The sequence below is a fragment of the Peromyscus californicus genome, unplaced genomic scaffold (assembly GCF_007827085.1).
Source record: "Peromyscus californicus insignis strain IS unplaced genomic scaffold, ASM782708v3 Scaffold_6__1_contigs__length_162567912, whole genome shotgun sequence".
NCBI classification, from domain to species: Eukaryota; Metazoa; Chordata; class Mammalia; order Rodentia; family Cricetidae; genus Peromyscus; species Peromyscus californicus.
Genome location: NW_026294584.1, coordinates 42,985,489 through 43,002,005, shown reverse-complemented (window position 1 = coordinate 43,002,005; position 16,517 = coordinate 42,985,489). Strand labels below are relative to the sequence as shown.

At 43.6% G+C, this 16,517-nt stretch overlaps 1 protein-coding gene across 8 annotated transcripts in view; it reads right to left on the bottom strand.

The window, feature by feature from the left end:
* Positions 1 to 16,517, bottom strand: part of Nrf1 (nuclear respiratory factor 1) — a 116,791-nt gene that overhangs the window by 88,935 nt on the left and 11,339 nt on the right. For 2 of the 8 annotated variants that reach the window (XM_052722277.1, XM_052722276.1), the window contains exon 2: positions 13,430 to 13,542. The exons of 5 other annotated variants lie outside the window; for them this stretch is intronic. The gene's annotated coding sequence lies outside the window, so the exon portion shown is untranslated. Of the gene's footprint in view, positions 1 to 13,429; positions 13,571 to 16,517 lie in introns of all 8 variants that reach the window. One more of the 8 variants, XM_052722278.1, reaches the window with a different exon arrangement.

Below are 16,517 nucleotides of genomic sequence, written 5' to 3'. Positions count from 1 at the left end.
TCTATTTTTATTTTAAACATTCTAATGTATTCTTTTTTTTTTTTGGTTTTTCGAGACAGGGTTTCTCTGTGTAGCTTTGCGCCTTTTCCTGGAACTCACTTGGTAGCCCAGGCTGGCCTCGAACTCACAGAGATCCGCCTGGCTCTGCCTCCCGAGTGCTGGGATTAAAGGCGTGCGCCACCACCGCCCGGCTTCTAATGTATTCTTATAGAAATGACACATGTTCTTTGAGGGTAATTGAGAAAAGACAGGCACTGAAAACCAAAAAACACTAGGCAGTGTTGGAGCACGCTTTTAATCCCAACACTCAAGAGGCAGAAGCAGTCAGATCTCTGTGTACTCCAGGCCAGCCTGGTCTATAGATCAAGTTCCAGCACAGTCAGGCCTACACAGAGAAACCCTGGCGGCGAGGGGCCACCAAAACCAGCATGAGGTCCTGGTCCAATCCTCAGACCCCTACATCCACCCCAAAGGAAACCAAACAAAAACCTAAAAGCATCTTAAATCACTACCCCAGAACACCTTTGCCAGGTCTGCTGGGCCCTAGTTCCTACCATCTCTTCTCTAACATTTAGATTTACTATTATTTGTCTGTTTCTATGTGAATGTATGCTGTGTGTGTGTGTGTGTGTGTGTGTGTGTGTGTGTGTGTGTGTGTGTGTACACACATGGTTCCCTGGGAGGCCAGAAGAAAGAATCAGATCCCCTGGAGCTAGTTACAGGAGGTTGTGAGTTACTGAAGTGGAGGCTGGGAACCAAACTCCACTCCTTTGTACATCATCTCATGAGTACTTTTTGCATTTGATATAAAGTTAAAAAAAAAAAAAAGTTCCTCATACTATTAAAACATTTTGTATCATTCTAAAACTTTTAGTGAAGTCTAGCTTGGTGGCACACCAAGCATTTGAGAGAGGAAGGCAGGTCAAGGTCACTGCTGCTACACAGCAAGTCAGAGGTCAGTCTGAGTTGCACAAAACATCTCCAACAAAAAACAATCAGGGCCGGGCGGTGGTGGCGCACGCCTTTAATCCCAGCACTCGGGAGGCAGAGCCAGGCGGATCTCTGTGAGTTCGAGGCCAGCCTGGGCTACCAAGTGAGTTCCAGGAAAAAGGCGCAAAGCTACACAGAGAAACCCTGTCTCGAAAAACCAAAAAAAAAAAAAAAAAAAAAAACAACAATCAGGCCGGGCGGTGGTGGCACACGCCTTTAATCCCAGCACTCGGGAGGCAGAGCCAGGAGGATCTTTGTGAGTTCGAGGCCAGCCTGGTCTACAGAGCGAGATCCAGGAAAGGTGCAAAGCTACACAGAGAAACCCTGTCTCGAAAAACAAAAACAAAAAAAACCCAAAACAAACAAACAAAAAACAATCAGAAAAAAGTGGAGCATGTCTACCGTAAAGAGTTCACAGAAGGGGCAGGAGGGACGGCTCAGCAGTAAAGAGCGCTTGCTGCTCTTGTAGAGGACCTGGGTTCGGTTCCCAGGACCCCAATGGTGGCTCACCACCAACTGTAAATCCAGTTCCAGGCCATCTGGCTGAACCTTCTGAGCAGAGGAAATAGTATGGCCTTTGGAGTACAAGCAATGGGTTGTTCAGCTTGCGGGGAGCTGGAGGGTGGGAGTATTAGACACTGTGATAACTAACACGTAGTTATTCTTACTGCTCAGAGGCACCTGATAAAAAAAAGATTCCTTTCTAACAGAAGAAAGAATAAAAATAAAGAGAAAGTTCTACTACTACAAGATTTCAAAACTATTTGCAATTTGTAAGGTAACAGTACTTACTAATAAAATAAGATGAGATGAGAGGCTGGACACACGGCTCAACCATCAAGAGTCCATACTGCTCTTGCAGAGGACCCAAGTTCAATCTCTACTACCCATATCAGGCAGCTCACAATCGCCTGTTATTACAGGGATCCGACACCCTGGCACCTGCAGATACCTGCACTTGAATGTACATACCCAAACAGACACACATATATACCTGTTAAATATAAAATAGCACATCTTTTTAAACCTGAGGTAAGAGGACTTTATTAAACATTAGTTTCTCTAAAAACTAGTAAGCAGTACCTCGGAGAGGCAGTATAACCCAGTCTACCCATAGACTACAGGTCTCCAGTGACTCCAGGCTTTGCTAGCAATGATGCAGGCTGAAAAGCAGAGTGGGTTGTGCAACATCCCAGCTGTGTGCACAATGGGGAGGGCTGAGGCTAGAGGCGATCTGGTCAGGTGACTAATGAACGCAGTGATCCCTGGGGAACCTACTAGAGGTGTGAATTAAGACAATGAAGAGAAGGCGGGGGATGGTGGCCCAGCCTTGAATCCTAGCCCAGGAGAGGCAGAGGCAGATGGATCTCTGTGACTTGGAGGCCAGCCTGGTCTACACTGCCAGCTCAGGGCAGCCAGGCTCCACAGGGAAACCTGTCTAAAGGTGAAAAAACAACAGAACAGCAAGCCCTGAGCTATGGCAGTGGCGAGCAGAGGGACTCAGTGAAGCAGATGTGTGCAGTGAGGAAACCCAGGACTCCCGCTCTTCTGCTGGAGCGAGTGAGTGCTCACTAGCCAGGCTCCAGGCAAGAAAGGGGGTGAGTGCAGCTCTGTGGAGGAAGACAGCAACTCTAAGAGCTGCCCCACAGAGGCTCACTCGGAACTTGGGGAAGTCTGTAACGTAGGTGGAAGTACTGGACTCATCAACAGGGCTGGTAAACAAACCAGAAAACTACTGAGAATAAAACATAAAGCAAGACAATAAAAGAAGCAACCCAACCACACAGACTCACATCCTTTCCACATTTGAGATGCCAAGGCAGGAGGACTGCCATGGGCTCCAGGCTAGCCTCGCCTAGAGAATGATACCTGCTTCAAAAAAACAAACAAACAAATAAATAATGGTTGAAGGGGGACCAAAAAAAAAAAAAACCAAAAAAAACCCCCTAAAAGTTGGGTGTGGTTGAACATGCCTTTAATTCTAGCATGTAGAAGGCAGAGGCAGGCGGATCTCTGAATTTAAGACCACCCTAGTCTATGAAGTTAGTTCCAGGTCAGCCAGGGCTATATAGTGACCCTGTCTCCAAAATAAAATAAAAAGTAAATAAGAAGCAAAAAACATGGGGTACGCCAAAGTTTCATACATTCATCCTAACACTATTGTGAACCACCCCATCCCTGACTTGTTGGATTCACATCCTAAAGGGGCAGGGTGTAGGAACAAACACACATCTAATTCTAGGCACAATAAGCACTAAGGAGAGAAGTGATGACGTAAGATTAGGGAGATGGGAAAGTGAGAGCAGGGAGAGTGCTGTGCGCCGCTCAAAGACCGTCCTTCTTCCCCGCCTCCATGTGTGTGAGTGTGTGAGTGAGTGAGTGAGTGAGTGTGTGTGTGTGTGTGTGTGTGTGTGTGTGTGTGATGTCTGCCTGTCTTTGACCACGTGTGCAGGGGTGGGAAGCAGCTGTGGGTGGGTGTGTTTGTGCCTGTGGAGGCCCGAAACAATGTCTTAACTCATCTTCTGATTACCCTCCCACTTTAGTCACTGAGGCAGTCTCAATCAAACCCAGAGCTTGCAGATGTCTAGTGTCGCCAGCCAGCTTGCACTGGGCATCCCTGTTTCCAGTTTCTGAGGCTGGAATTACAAGTGTCACCCAGCATTCTGCGGGTTCTGGGCATCCAAACTCTGGTTCTCTGGTGTGCTCCTGTGTGGATAGCAGGACAGCAAGATGGACCCTGTATGTGGACGGGAGTGGTAGATGGGAGCAGAGAAGCAGTACCAAGACCACAACTGCATGGCGTGTGGGCTAGGTAAGAGCCTTAGATTTTACTTTACTTAGCGCGAGAGGACAAGTCTTTGGAAGACTTTCATCAGGAGGGCTGTGATCGATGTCCTAACTACAGTTTCTATTGCTGCAACGAAACACCATGACCAAAAGCAAGTTGGGGAGGAATGTGTTTACTTGGTTTACACTTCCATATCATTGAAGGAATGTCAGGACAGGAACCCAAACAGGGCAGGGACCTGGAGACAGGAGCTGATGCAGAGGCCATGAAGGGTGTTGTGTACTGGCTTGCTCAGCCTGCTTTCTTATAGCACCCAGGACCACCAGCCCAGGGATGGAACCACCCACAAAGGGCTGGGCCCTCCTCCATCAATCACTAATCAAGAAAATGCTCCACAGGCTTGCCTGCAGTCCGATCTTATGGAGGCATTGTCTTGAGATTCCCTCCTCTCGGGTAACTTTAGTTTTGTTAAGCTGACATAAAACTAGACAGCAAAATCTAACCTGTGATTCTGATGATTACTGTGGTGATGTGTAAGGAGCAGACTGAAGGAAGATGGAGAGTGGACTATGGTAAGGCTACTGAGACATGAACATGGCTCGGACCAGGGAGCGGGAGCACAGCGCTGAGAAGGCATCAGATTTCACACGTGTTGAAGGCAGGCTGCCAAGATTTCCTGACCACTTGATGAAAGACAGAAAGAGCCGTCAAAGTGGGCTCTATTCATTTTTTTCAGGCTGTTTCTACGTTGAAATCCTTTTTGTTTCTTCGGTGATGGGGATTGGAACCAGGAGCCCTGTACACGCTAAGTAAGTTTTCTACCACTCAGCCAGGCATACCTGCAATCCCCAACTCCCCAAAGGGTTTGTTTGTAACGAGAACTCAATAGTCATTTTTTTTGGCTGGGGTAAACGTCAGAATAGCTGAGATGCCAACTTCTGAAGGGAAACATTGAACAGAATGTCAGTTGGTGGTCTTTTTGTAAACAGCTTTGAGAAAAAAATTATGTCTGCTCCCTTTTTGCTCTATTTCTTCATCGGCCATCTGAAGGCAAGAGCATCACCAGAAGCTGTTGTGGGGTGGTCTGTATGTCAAATGTGTTGCTGATTGGTCAATAAATAAATCACTGATTGGCCCGTGGCCAGGCAGGAAGTATAGGCGGGACAAGGAGGAGAATAGAGCTGGGAAGTGGAAGGCTGAGTCAGAGAGACACTGCCAGCCGCCATGATGACAAGCCGCATGTGAAGATGCCGGTAAGCCACGAGCCATGTGGCAAGGTATAGATTAATAGAAATGGATTAATTTAAGCTGTTAGCAAGAAGCCTGCCACAGCCATACAGTTTGTAACCAATATAAGTCTCTGTGTTTATTTGGTTGGGTCTGAATGGCTGTGGGACTGGCGGGTGTCAGAGATTTGTCCTGACTGTGGGCCAGGCAGGAAAACTCTAGCTACAAGAAGCTGTACTGCAGTCACCAGGTGGAAGTTTCACTTGAAATTGTCTGATTTGGGAGAGGACTGAATATATGCCGCCAGCGTGGGAAAGCCATGGACATCATTACATTGGACTCAGTGACCTTCCTTGTATGGATTATTCAAGACCATCTACACAGTGAAAGAAATCATGAGTTTTTGTACATAAAAAAATTAAGAAATTTTTAAAATGAGAGAGAGTGAGAGAGATAGAATTGCAATTATATTTTTCAAAGTACTGAAAACATTTATTATCCAGAACCATTAATTTCTTGGCAAATCAGTTACAGAAACACCACTGTTAACTTTTTCAAAGGCAGCAGCATCACAATGAGTTTATAGTCATCTATTGGATCTCTTAATGGTTTTTGTCAAATTTTCTTTTTAAACAAGATTTTGCTATGTAGCCCTCCTGCCTCCATTTCCGGAATGCTGGAGTTCCTGGTGTCCAATACCTTGATTGACTTAAATATTCTTCTTTATGCATGCTAAGACAGTCCAGGCTGGAGATGTGGCTCAGTTGGTAGTACTTGCCTAGCAGCATAAAGCCCTGGCTCAACATCCCCTAAGACTGCATAAACCTGGTATGGTGGATACATTTGCAGTCCCAGTGCTGAGTAGGTGGGGGCAGGAGGATCATAAATTCAGAGTTATCCTCAGATACACAAGGAGACAAGACCAACCTGGGTAGCATGATACCCCGTCTCCAATACTACAAAAAAAAAAAAAAAAAAAAGACAAATGAGGCAAACTAACTGCAATGGGGCAAACAGGAAATGTGAGAAACTATCTTGGCAATGTGCATAATTCTAATATACTGTGTATATAAGACAGTTTCATATTTTATTACACTAAACAATATGAAATTGCCTTCTGAAGGTCTAAAACAACATCAGTGATTTCTTTCTTAAGCTATCTTTTTGGTTGTTTGAGATCGAGTATTGCTATGATACTATGGGTTGACCTCAAGCTCAGGGCTCTTGTTTCCACCTTCCGAGTACTGGTATTACAGGTGTGCACACCACAGCTGCCTCAAATGCCAGCAACGGCACAGGGAACCACTGCTGCCAGGCCACACCACTTTAGATAGAGAAAGGAACGTAAAAGGTTCCATTGTAAGCCATACTGGAGGCATTATTTCTTTGTTGTTTTGATTTCTTTCTTACACAGCTCCACTGTGTAGCCCTCAAATGTGTGTTGATCTTCCTGTCTGCACCAGGTTTGCTGGACTACAGATGTGAGCCACCACATCCAGAGGAAGCCATTACTTCATGTAGTAATAAACGAAACCCCAATGAGTTAACACAACTGTGAAACTGGGAGGTAGTATGAAAGAAAACAGACATTTCAGTATGGAAAGCTATTCAATCCCTCTACCTCATGTATTACATGGATGTGAAACAGATCTACCTAAATTACTTGAAAACACAGCAAATAAATTAAGACAGATAAACAGTATTTATTTTGTTACTTAATAATAAAACAAAACTTTCCAAATAACATAAAACAAAAATGTTTTCCCAAGAACTCCAAACAGTATCAGAAATGTAAATTTGAACTTTCCTGGTTGATCAAAACTTTAAATTTCGCTGGGCGGTGGTGGCGCACGCCTTTAATCCCAGCACTCGGGAGGCAGAGCCAGGCGGATCTCTGTGAGTTCAAGGCCAGCCTGGTCTCCAAAGCGAGTTCCAGGAAAGGCGCAAAGCTACACAGAGAAACCCTGTCTCGAAAAACCAAACAAAAAAAACAAAAAAAACAAACTTTAAATTTCAGGAGCTAGAGAGATGGCTCAGTGGTTAAGAGTCATCTCTGACTGTTCTTCCGGACAGAGGTCCTGAGTTCAATACCCAGCAACCACATGGTGGTTCACAATCTATAATGGAATCGGATGACCTCTACTGGCATTCAGGTGTATGTGCAGACAGAGAATTCATATAAATAAAATTAAAAAGGAAAATTTTCTGCAGGGTGTTGTAGACCACTCCTTTAATCCCAGCACCAGGGGAATCAAAGGCAGGCAGATCTCTATGACTCATGGGCCAGCAGGTCTACATATTGAACTTCCATATTTACTTTATAATTCACTATCTTGAATTACTATCTTGAATTACTTAAAAAATAAATTTAGTACAGCATAAAATGAAGAAAAAAAGCCAGCAGTATAACGAAAAACTCACATTAGATTCTAGATAAGGAAATAAAGCAGCAGGCTTCAAGAGTGAGGGCAATGAAATTTAGGAAGTGGTTGATTTAAAACCAGAACAACTCTACCTCAAATTAAAATTAACATCTCCACTGTGGAATTGGTTTAACCTATAAGAAAGATCCATATATCTAAAAGGGTGTAATTTCTAAAATGTTACCCTAGATTTCTAAAGAAATCCAAACTGCCTACATACTGTTTACACAGCATTAAGTTTAAAAAAATACCAAAATTTCCTCATGATAAGTAAAAGTTTGCAGCATTCAGATTAAGTATTTTTTGTTATTCTTTTTTTTTTTAAGTTTTTTTATTTTTTTTTTTTCCGAGACAGGGTTTCTCTGTGTAGCTTTGGAGCCTGTCCTAGATCTCACTCTGTAGACCAGGCTGGCCTCAAACTCGGAGATCCGCCCGCCTCTGCCTCTCAGTGCTGGGATTAAAGGTGTGTGCCACCACCGCCTGGCCAGATTAAGTATTTTAAAAGGGTAGTACCCTAGACAAGGGAAGATGAAAATTAGAAGAATTAAAAAATATTTTTGTCATTGACATTTTCTTGATGTGATCTTTGATACAATTTGCCACAGTGGGGGGAGGGGCTTATCAAGTGTAATCCTTGGTCCTGGCCGCAATGGGCGGCATGCAGCTGGCTCTCAACCCACCAACAGCTGCTCACCCGACTTTCCTAGTCTCTTAGAACCAAGTTCATATGGGTCAAAACAAGACAGCTCCCTTTCTCACTGCAGAGATCTCTGGAATAAAAGTGCTAAGTACAATTCTGGCGACCAAGACATCACTCTACAAGAGGAGTATGGCAGAAACACTTAGTACAGTGGCTGTGGACAGTCAGCGTCATGCCTTGTGCGAGACAGGATCCAGGCTCTGTCAGCAAGGAGGAAAACCACACCAGTCCTGAAGTATATAGTAGCTTTATTCATAAATAAAATGTCCACCGTATGTTACTGGGAATGGTAAAACACTATAAACATATTCACAGTTTACAGTTCTTTAGTGCTGAATATATGTGAATGTATAAAACGACAGGCAGAGGAGATAGAGGGATCCAGTTTCTCCAGTTAGAGGCATGGCTGCAGGCGGCTTTCCCACTACAGCCATCAGGGAGAGAACCACTTCAGGCTCGGCATCACGCTCTTCCTCCTCTCTTCTGAAGTGGCATTCGGGGCTGATAAAATCTAACCAACGGTTCACAAGAGAAATTAACACAAAAGCATTGCCGCTGAAGGAAATCCCAACACAGGCTAGTAACTTGCTTTCCACAGTGACCTCAAGTTGCTAAGAAAAAAGTATAAGCAATACATACATAGTACTCTGGTTTAAGCGGAACAGAAATATCTGTAATGTTTCATTTTCATAGTTTCTCATAAAAAAAAAAATTTAAGATAGGCATATGGGCCATGCCTTTAAGCTCAGCACTCAGGAGGCAGAGGCAGGCAGATCTCTGTGAGTTTGAGAACAGCCTGGTCTACATAAGGAGTTCCAGGACAGCCAGGGTCCATTGTAAGAGCGTATTTTTAAATACATGAATGAATGAATGAATGAATGAATGAATGAATGAAACCAAAATAGTAGTTAATATTTAAAGTTAAGTATCATCTACCTGGTAAATATGTTTACTAGAAACATCTTGTAAAATTTTGACAATGTTTGATTTATTGTTAGTGTATGTATGATGAGTAAGTGTAGGCATGTACACACTAGCACAGAAGACAACTTTTAGGGAGTTGGTTCAATGTCTGAGGCACACTACTGCACACTCTAGGCTGGTTGGCCAGCAAGCTTCCAGGGGATTCTCCTCTCTGTACTACCACCTCACCAGGGAAGTGCTGGGACGGCAGATGTGCATCACCACATCTGGCTTCTTATGTGGGTTCTGGGGATTGAACTCTGGTCAGACTGGTGTGGCAAATAGCTTTACCCACTGAGTCACCTCCCAGCCCCTCACAGAATGTTTAAAATATACTACACAATAAAACTAACTTCCTAGATGTTATTAGAAGACGTCCCTATAGCCACGCGCTGTCAGTATCTGGTACAACACATTTCCTAGGCATGTCTCATGGAATACTCCTTCATCTTCTTTCCCTTTCCAACTAAATTAGATCATAGCTTCAAGTGACTCTATTCCAATTTTATACAATCCAAAAAACCCCCATCCCTTCTGTATTAAAAGGTACAAAACAAACAATAAACACACACACACACACACACACACACACACACAAAGTGGGGAAGCAAAGGAAAATACCAAAACATTCTGTGACTTTAGGGTAGTAGATTTACAAATCTTTATCTTTAGGACTGGGGAAGGTCTCAGCAGTCTCAAAAAATTACACACACACACACACTCTTAGGATTTTCAGCTGAGCATCATGGCTTCTGCCTATAATCTTTGCACTTGCAGGCTGAAGCAGGAGATCACCAAGAGTTTGAGGCCAACCTGGGCTACATAGTGAAGTCCATGCTAGCCAGGGCTACATATTCAGACCCTGTGGGGAGTGAAGAGAGGGGCAGGGCACAAGCATGAAAGAAAATCATTAACTTAGTATCCTTTATGATTTTCCTTTGTCTTGAGACGGGGTAAAGGAGGGAGCAGACGGCACAGTGGGTGGGTAGTCAGTTGTTCAGCAAGCCATGTAACCACCCAGTCAATCCCCAGAACCCACAAAGCTGTCCTCTGACCTCATAAAGGCACTACAACACACATGCCTTCCCTCGGCAATAGGGATAATAATAAAAATGGGGGGGGGGAGGCTAAAGAGCTAGGTCAGCAGTTAAAAGCACTGGCCTAGGCATCCCATGCATGCCAATAACCTCAGACCCTAGCGGGAAGGATTGCTGGGGCTTGCTAGTTCCCAGTCTACCAAGAAAATTCAAGCCCAGGTTCAGAGAGAGGTCCTGCCTCAAAGAAGTAGCTTAAGAACAAAGGAGGAACATCCAACACCTCTTCTGGTTTCCATGAGAGTGCAAGTGTACATACTTTCAGGCACTTACACATATGGAGTCCTAAAAAGTAAGGGTCGGGGGTCTACCACTATTTCCACCTTCAATTTTAACACTCACCCCTACAGAAATAAAGACCATAGCAAACAACCCCCTGAAAACAAAACGGAAGTACGCATTATTTTAGTAGGCTGAGATTATCAAAATGCAGGCAGGCGGACAAAGGCTCATACTAAAAGTGGACAGGATGTGTTATCCATTTTATCACTCTATCCCTCGCCAAAAACAGCAACGATAAGAAAAAGGAACAGTCTCTTTATCACAAAGGTATAGTGGATGGGTAAGTCTATTTAAGACTATACAGCTCTGCGGTTTATATGGACATTTAAGGACTTTTATTCACTATTCGAATAAAAAGTGCTCATACAAATGACAGCAGGGATTACTCAGAGTTACTCATTTTACTTTCATAGTTAGGCTAATTCTATTAAAGTAGAATCAGTATTACTTTCCTGGTTACCAGGTGGTTTAGTTTATTATCTTATATATTCTGTAGAAACCAGGTAGAAGCCAAGTTAAATAAAATAAAACCATTAAATAGCTTTTTCTCTAAAACTCAAGTTCTCAGGAAAACTTAGAAATATTCAAAGATGTTCCCAGGTTTCCTGCTATAATCTCACTTAACTTATGAATAAGGATTAAGCAAATTTACAAAAGCATATAAAAATGCCTCTCATAAACCAGCTCAAACACTGCACCAGTTTCATCAAGTTATAATATATACTTTTTTTTTTTTTTCGAGACAGGGTTTCTCTGTGTAGCTTTGCGCCTCTCCTGGAACTCACTTGGTAGCCCAGGCTGGCCTTGAACTCACAGAGATCCGCCTGGCTCTGCCTCCCGAGTGCTGGGATTAAAGGCGTTCGCCACCACCGTCCGGCAATATATACTTTTTAAATGACTTTTCCCCCTTGGGTAAGACAGGGCCTCATGTAACCCAGATAGGCTTGTACTTAAGCCAAGGATGATCTTGAATTCCTGGCCCTCCTCCTCCACCAAAGGGCTGAGATTACAGGTGAGCAAGCCACCATGCCCAACTCTCTCTCTCTTTCTCTCTCTCTCTCTCTCTCTCTCACACACACACACACACACACACACACACACAGAGCCATTTTTATTACTGTGTATAAGTGTGTGCATGTGATGTGTTCTAAGTTCAGACATGTGCCGTAGCATACATGTGGAGGTCAGAGGACAGCTTTAGGGAGGTGAGTCTCTCCTTCCACCATGGGACCTAGGGATCCATCAAGGTCAGACTATCAGACTATCAGCAGTGCTTTGACCCATTGGCACTACCATTTTATAATATGACATTCTTACTCAGGGGGCTGGAGAGATGGCTCGGTGGTTAAGAGCTCTGGCTGCTCTTTCAGAGGGCCTGAGTTCAGTTCCCGTATAACCACATGTCAGTTCACAACTGTCTATAACTGGAGTCTCACGGGATCAGATGACCTCTTCTGATGTGCAGATAGATGTACACGCAGACAAAGCATCCATATACATAAAATAAGTATATCTTATTTTTAAGGAAGTATTTGAAATAGCCAATCCCTTCATTAATTTCTATTAAAAGTGTAAATCAGCTGGGCGGTGGTGGCACACACCTTGCCTGCCTTTAATCTCAGCACTAGGGAGGCAGAGGCAGGCGGATCTCTGTGAGTTCGAGGCCAGCCTGTCTACAAAGCAAGTTCCAGGAAAGGTTCCAAAGCTACACAGAGAAACCCTGTCTTGGGGGGGTGGGAATATATATATATATATATATATTCCCTGTTTTGAAGCAATGTCTTTACTCAATATTTATTTCTGCAAGGATGAAATAACAATTTGTCCTATTCTTTCTTTTCTTTTCGGTCCATTGGTGTTTTGCTTGCATGTGTGTCTGGGTGAGGGTGTCAGATCTCCTGGAACTGGAGTTACAGACAGTTGTCAGCTGCCATGTGGGTGCTGGGAATTGAACCTGTGTCCTCTGGAACAGTTGCCAGTGCTCTTAACCACTGAACCATCTCTCCAGTCCCCCATACTCTTTCTTATAATTAATTTTGTATGTAAACACAGAGTAATGAGTTTCATGGAGGCATCTTTTTAAAAATAATTTATTTAAATTTATTTTATGTGCACTGGTGTGAAGGTGCCAGATTCTCTGGAACTGGAGTTACAGACAGTTGTGAGCTGCCATGTGAGTGCTGGGAATTGAACCTGGGTCCTCTGGAAGAGCAGCCAGTGCTCCTAACCCCTGAGCCATCTCTCCAGCCCCGAGGCATCTTCATATATACTTTATTTTGCTCTCACTAATTCCTTTCCTATAGGCCCTCCCTCCAAGTTGGTTTTTTTTGTTTGTTTGTTTGTTTTGTTTTTTAATGTGAGGACTGCCAGAGCCTGCAAATACCAAGTAAGCACTCCATCACTGAATTACAACCCCATCCTCTTTTTCAAGAAACAACCTCTTTCAATTCAAAGACTATAAAGATTTAGAGTAAACAATGTTCCTGAAAACCAACTCCCCCTAACAACAATGAAAGGAGGGACTGTTTAGAAATCAAGAGAGGAGCAGCACTGTGTACTAACTCATCAGGAAACTAAAAATGGTGGTTCACGGCCGGGCGGTGGTGGCGCACGCCTTTGATCCCAGCACTCGGGAGGCAGAGTCAGGCGGATCTCTGTGAGTTCGAGGCCAGCCTGGACTACCAAGTGAGTTCCAGGAAAGGCGCAAAGCTACACAGAGAAACCCTGTCTCGAAAAACCAAAAAAAAAAAAGGTGGTTCACATCTCACCTTCTGTGGCCCTTATCAAAAGACTGTAACAAATCAACACAATAATGACCACTGAACTTGAAACTGGTATTTGCTTTTCTGATCAGCTCCATCCTACTTGAGGAGCACCCCCACCTTACAAAATTAAGACAAAAAATAGAGAACCCATTCATAGAAATCTAACAAGGCTTCAAACATTGGCACTGAAGACTTACCAAACTGTACGCAGTTATTTCGTGGTCTGAGGTACTGAGCCATACAATCTACTTCTGTCTGCTCACACTATTGTCACAGCGGCAGCAGAAACTCTGCTCTCCAATCAGGCTGCCTGCATGGACATAAGGTTGCCCACAAAACTGTACTCAGTGAGCATTGTCTTGTTTAAATAATAGCATATCAAATTCATTAAATGTCCGTTCTGTACTTTCTGTGTATAAAGTTCAGGATCAGTCTGCAAGTGACCATGGAACCAAAGGGGTCTCTGAGACTCTTTCAAGGGATCAATCGGGTAACTACTTTCATGGGGCTGGAGAGATGGCTCAGAGGTTAAGAGCACTGGTTGTTCTTCCAGGGGTCTTGAGTTGAGTCCCAGCGACCATCTATAATGAAATCTGGGGCCCTCTTCCGGCCTGCAGGCATACATCCATGCAGGCAGAACACTGTACAAACAAACTACTTTCATGGTAACTAATATGTGCCCCCCCCCACTGTTTCAATTAACATTTAGGATGCAGCAGCAATGGTGGAATCAGAGTACTAACATAGGACAATCCAATACAACAGTGCCATACTGGACTGACTAGCAGCCATATAATCTTCATTTTCACGTGCTCACAGCAAAGAGGGAGAGTTTATTTAAGCATGCACTTGAAGAAAGAGTAAAAATTATTTATTTAATTTTGGGGGATAGGGTTTCACTATGTAGCCCTGGTCGGGTCTGGAACTCTGTAGGTAGACAACGCTGGCCTTGAACTCACAGATAATCTCCTGCCATTGCCTCCTGAGTGCTGGGATTAAATAAAGGTGTGTGTCATACACCATCTTTACTTGGGTTTTTGAGACAGCCCCTGATGGCCTGGAACTCACTGTGCAGCCCTTGAGCTCACGATAATCCTGCTGCCTTAGCCTCCTGAGTAATGGGATAATACACAACAGGTGTGACCCACTACCCTCGCTTCCAACTACTACTAGTTTCATCGAACACCCACCCTTCCTGCCTCTTCATGCTCAACAAAGGCAGAGTATGCACAAGTATTCTGTCCTTGTGACAACAGTCACAGGTCATCAAAGCATGGTGGGGCGTGGTTTGAGTTGCAAACTAAATTAGCAACCTTTTCCCCAAACAGTTATCACTTTTCTTTGATAAAATGGCTAACAAACTATATGATATTAAGTCCTGCACAGGATTTTTCTCAAAAACTGTAAGTGAACCTGTTACTAACTGCCAATGACAAAATCTGATACTTTAAGTGATAGAATTTTGGGAAATGTTGTATCTACTCCAGTAAGCCTGATAACTTCATTACTTAAGTCTTTTCTGATCAAATAATGGAGATATTAATAAATGCTTGTGTCAATATTTATAAGATCTACATAACTCAGTGAACTACTTTCCAAATTACCCATGTCAGATACCCACAAGGTCATTCTTGAGTTAAAAGACCCATTGTGACTAGACTTAGTGGCAGGTCCAGCATCAGGAACACAGAGGCAAGAGGATCATGAGCCTAGGTGTTGTGGGCAGGCTGGACAAGTCAGACTGTCTCAGCAAACATCCATCCAAGGTGTATGACAATCAAATAGATTTTAAGAAAAGTACAGTTATGATTTCATATTCTACTTTATACCTCATGTTCAAGAAGCTACTACTATGGAGTTTGGGTTTAATATCTAAGAATAATATCCACAAGTACCTAAAAAGGCTCTTACCCAACTTGTGTGGGATGTTTGTGCGTATGTGCGTGTGTGCGTGTGTGTGTGTGTGTGTGTGTGTGTGTGTGTTCTGATTGAGATAGCTTCTTATACTTTAACCAAAGAAATAAAAAAATTTCAACATGTTGTACGTTTATTATTGGTATTTTTAAATTAACAAACATTTTTGAAATTTCTATTTTAGTATTTAATATGACAAATATCAAAAATATAACCCACAATGGCCGGGCGGTGGTGGCGCACGCCTTTAATCCCAGCACTCAGGAGGCAGAGGCAGGTGGATCTCTGTGAGTTCGAGGCCAGCCTGGGCTACAGAGTGAGTTTCAGGAAAGGCGCAAAGCTACACAGAGAAACCCTGTCTCGAAAAACAAAAACAAACAAACAAAATATATATATAACCCACATTAAACAAAAGTTTTTTACAATGCGTAATTATTTGTTAGTATGCGTGTATGTTAATTGCACATGTAGGTTCAGACATGCACGCATGTGTACATGGATGTGACTGTCCAAAGTTCCACTTTACTGACACAGACAGGGTCTCTTGCTGAACCCAGAGCTAGTCAACTCCAGCCAGTCTCACTAGCTAGTTTACTCAAGGATCCCACCTCTGCCTTCTACCCAGCTTCCACATGTGTTCTGGGCACCCCAACTGTTGCTAAGCTCACACCATGACTTTACTCACTCACACATCTCTCTGGAGTGGATACATTTCTTTTCTTTCAAAGCACTAAGCTTTTGTTAATTTGATAGAGCAGTCCTAGGAACGTAATACAGCCCTTCCTCCCCAACCTTACTATTCTAACACACTTGCTTTTCTCCCCAGGAAGGCTAAGGGATATAAGGATAGCTGAACTAGAATGGAGACAATATTGTAACAAAATGGAAACTAGACTTGTTTTTGGAAACCCTAGAGAACAGATGATCCACAGAAAAAAATTCCAGGTGCAATTTCAGTTAAAGTTAAATTTTCTTTAAAAAATATTTTTGTGCGGGGTGGGGGTGGGGGGGTGGGCGGGGTGTGTGCCCGCCCCCCCCCCCCCCCCCCCCCCCCCCCCCCCCCCGGCGTGCACGCCTTTAAGCCAAGCGGATCTCTGTGAGTTCGAGGCCAGCCTGGGCTACAGAGTGAATTCTAGGACAGGCTCCAAGGCTACACAAAGAAACCCTGTCTCAAAAAAAAAATAAAAATAAAATAAAAAGTAAAAATAAAAAAATTGTGTATGAGGGCTGGAGAGATGGCTCAGCAGTTAAAAGCACTGGCTGCTCTTCCAGAGGTTCTGAGTTCAATTCCCAGCACCACATGGTGGCTCACAACTGTCTATAATGGGACTGATGCCCTCTTCTGGCATGCAGGCATACATTCAAGTAGAG